Below are 3,776 nucleotides of genomic sequence, written 5' to 3' on the forward strand. Positions count from 1 at the left end.
GGTTTCTTAAAATTCCCCATGACAATTTAAATTTCTGAAAATATACTATTTGTATCGCCTGCGCATAAGTTTAGTTCATGTTACGTAAGTGAAACTAAATGGCGCTATAGTGCGACTGCAAACAAAAGCCTCGTCCCAGAATAGCTCGCGCATTTCCCCCCACACCACTCAGCTGTAACAGACAAGCAGAGCTGGTAGCTGGCGCCCCCCCACCCAAACCCAATGCAAGAGGCATGCGCAGACGACAGTACACTTTATAAATCACCATTACTGTGGAACCAGTGGGTGGTTAGAAAATTTTACTACTAACAGAGATACAAAAGTGGGTGGTATGTATAAAAAGGTTGACTACCCCTGATCTACAGGTTCCCAAAATTTTCGTCCTTTTTAAATGTTGTAATACATAGTTTTATGTATCATATCATGTTTGTTAATAATTATATAACACTGAAAAATCAGTTTCACATTTCCATTTTGCTTGTATCATTGTTTAAAACAAAACGTTGTTTGAAGTCCAAAATACATTGAATACCTTTATTTTGAGGTTGATATAAATTCTAAAAATGCCAGCTTCCATCAAATAATCAAGCAAATGCTCAAAGGCACAAAGGAGCAATACAGCTCATAAATCTATCATGATTAGGCAAACTTCAGAGTTTTTTCAGATACATTTGCTTCAGCTTTTTCTTATGCTTAATCCTTTTACATATTAATCCTCACATCAGAGGATTAATAACTCTGTTATTAACTCTTCTGTTAATAACAAGCAAAATACCATGTACGTATACAGCCTACTAAACCAGTTAATGAGACTTTGGGCAAAATATTAAAGAGAAGTATCTTATTTTCACTTCATACATAACATTGTTGAACTATACCTTGTCTTATTCAGACACAGAGAAAAACCATTTATAAACTGTTCCATTTCAAGTATGTTGAAAAATGATATAGGTAGGGTTGAAGAGAACAAGCCTTCTTGAAACTCATTGTATGGTAAGGAATATGGCATTTTAGTTTTTTTAAAGTCCAAAATACCGCATATGCCTTTATAAACTTTGTTCAAAAAAGTTGATGTATTCCTTGTCATGAAACCAGCAAGTGTAGTATAGCTGGCCTGAACTGTATCTGGCAACCGGGAGGATCTGAAACCTGCAAGGTCAAAAGTTACTTCCACCCTATTCAGAAACTATCTAATAACTTTTCCCAACTTCAACATCAAGGTAAGTGCTACAGAAATTCTTTATCCTTGAAAACAAAGATAGCTATCATAAGCACCAAGCTCTATGGGAAAAATATTTATGGTTTCTGTAAGAGGAAATAAGGAATCAATCACATTTACTCTTCTTTAGGATTTCAAACACACGCTAGTAGAATTTCAGGAAAAGGTATTAAAATAAATTATAAACAAAAATATATATATATATTCCATATATTCAAATGCACGAAGATGAAACAGGTTACAGTTTCATAAGCTGACAGAACACAGTATTTTCCAATTACTGTTGTTTCAAAATCAGATCTCATGCAACTTTTTAATAAAAGTTAGACACTGACACTTCACTTCTTCTTTTTTTCCAATATTTTAATTTTCTTTCCCAGGATTATAATAAAAAAGTGTCAGCATTCTATTATGGAAATGAGAAGAATATGGCACAAAATCAGATGTAGTAGTTTTTTGCTCTTAATTTGAATCCAGTTGAGTCTTGATTTTCTGCTCCTGTCAAACACTTCTGGAATATTCGTTGTGATCTAAATGGATAAAGATAAGAATTCTAGGAGATCAGACTATACCACTGAGTTCTATTTTTATAAAACAAATGAAGTTTCAAAGTCTTATTAAGTTCATCTGCACTGTTTTAATACAAAAGTTACACATTAAAATGTACAGAAAACAATTATTCAATATATGGTATTTTTTGAATATGCTTAACCTAAAATTACAGTGTGCAAGTTTGCATATTAGCATATTTTGAGCCAATAAGATATAAACTATAATTCAAAATTATATTTTATTTATTAAACATTTTTTTCCAGGAAAAAATAAGAGTTTCTGGAGAAATTTCAAAAATAAAAATATATTAATTCCCTTACCACCCTTTACTCAAGTTCGCTTTGGTACTTACAACATAAAAACTGCCTTATGTATATTTGGGGTTACTTACACTTATTGTGCTTAGCACGTTAAATGTAAACATATGATTCATTGAGACACTCGGGCTTACTAATTTACCCTAGTAGCCCATTTTAAATCTGTCAACACCAAAATTAAACTGCAACTGCAAACTTAAGATCCCTTAACCCTAGAAAACACTCAGAGGCGAAATACTGCCTCCCCAGGGCCAAAGATCTATAAACGGCGCTCGGGATATACCGAGAGGCGGCGGTGGTGGCGGCGATGACTGCTCGCCTTCCTCCTTCTTTTGCTCCAGTGGTATCTCCCTGAAACGAACTGACCGGGACACGAAATACCCAATAAACGTCCACACTCCCATCGCGTACAGCAGAGAAAACCGACGGGACCACAGGACGGCCCGCTGCGCCTTGAGGTCGTCACTCGTCATCTCTGCGTGCAACGGCCCTTTTAGCGGCCGCAGGAAAGACGCCCCAAGGCGACACTGAGCCAGGCAGAGAATTTGCTCCCCGCTTCCGCTTCTTCCTAACCTCGTGATTTGCTTTCTCCGCCTCCTCTGATGTCATATCCTGTCTTGAAGTTTTCGGTAGCCTTCTCTTTCCCCCCTCGCTGCATTTAAGAAACGCGACTCAATTTCCCAGGTGGGACTGAGCTTTCTGAAGGCGTTTCGGTAAACCAGAGGTTCTCAATCTTGGCACCTTTAAGATGTCTGGATTTCAACTCCCCAAATTCCCAGCCAGCACGGCTGCCAACCAAAATTGCGTAGCTTGAATGTCAGTGTTTTAACTGTTTCTCAAGATCGCAATAATACAATAATACAATAATCGTAATAATACAAGACCAATACAATAATAATACAATAATACAAGAGCAAACAATAGATTCAAACTTAATGTAAACCGCTTCAAACTTGATTGCAGAAAATATGACTTCTGTAACAGAGTTGTTAACGCTTGGAACTCATTACCTGACTCCATAGTCTCTACTCAAAATCCCAAAATCTTCAACCAAAAACTGTCTACTATTGACCTCACCCCATTCCTAAGAGGACTATAAAGGGCGTGCATAAGAGCACAAATGTGCCTACCGTTCCTGTCCTATTGTTCCCTTTCATTATATCAAATTAACATAGTTATTGCATACTTTTGCTTATATATATATTTTTTTTTCTTTATGATGTGTTGTTGTTTTATGTCGATGTTTGTGTATACTGTTTTGACAAAATGAAATTTAAAAAAAAAAAGATTGGCAAATTTAAAAACGTGTGGACTTCAACTCCCAGTATTCCCTGGCCAACTGTTGGGGAGGAGAATTCTGAGAGTTGAAGTCCACACAATCTCAACGTTACCACGATTGAGAAACTGGTATAAACAATGGCTAAAAAATGCCCTTAGTTTCTGGCCATAATTGATTTCCATCTCAAATGAAAATCTTCAAATCTCTTTTGTGTTCACCAGTATCAGTATTCTCATTTTGTTAACCTTTTTGCAGAGAATCCCTTTGTGCTTTTCATACAACCTGCTGGAGAAGTTTGCAGAAGTTTCCATTCATCAACAAGACCATATTCCAACGCACTCAACAGCACACAATAAAAATACAAGTTTTAAGTTTACAAGCACAAAGTTTTTGAACCTTTTGTTGTTAG

General features: G+C 36.2%; 1 long non-coding RNA gene across 1 annotated transcript; it reads right to left on the reverse strand.

The window, feature by feature from the left end:
• Positions 1-520: 520 nt before the first annotated feature.
• LOC131194687 (uncharacterized) lies at positions 521-2,784 on the reverse strand. Its single transcript, XR_009154270.1, has 2 exons — positions 2,372-2,784; positions 521-1,749 (listed from the first exon to the last, which is right to left on the reverse strand). It is a non-coding gene; the product is annotated as an uncharacterized LOC131194687 (long non-coding RNA).
• Between the last annotated feature and the right edge of the window lie 992 nt (positions 2,785-3,776).

The sequence above is a fragment of the Ahaetulla prasina genome, chromosome 3 (assembly GCF_028640845.1).
Source record: "Ahaetulla prasina isolate Xishuangbanna chromosome 3, ASM2864084v1, whole genome shotgun sequence".
Taxonomy (NCBI): domain Eukaryota; kingdom Metazoa; phylum Chordata; class Lepidosauria; order Squamata; family Colubridae; genus Ahaetulla; species Ahaetulla prasina.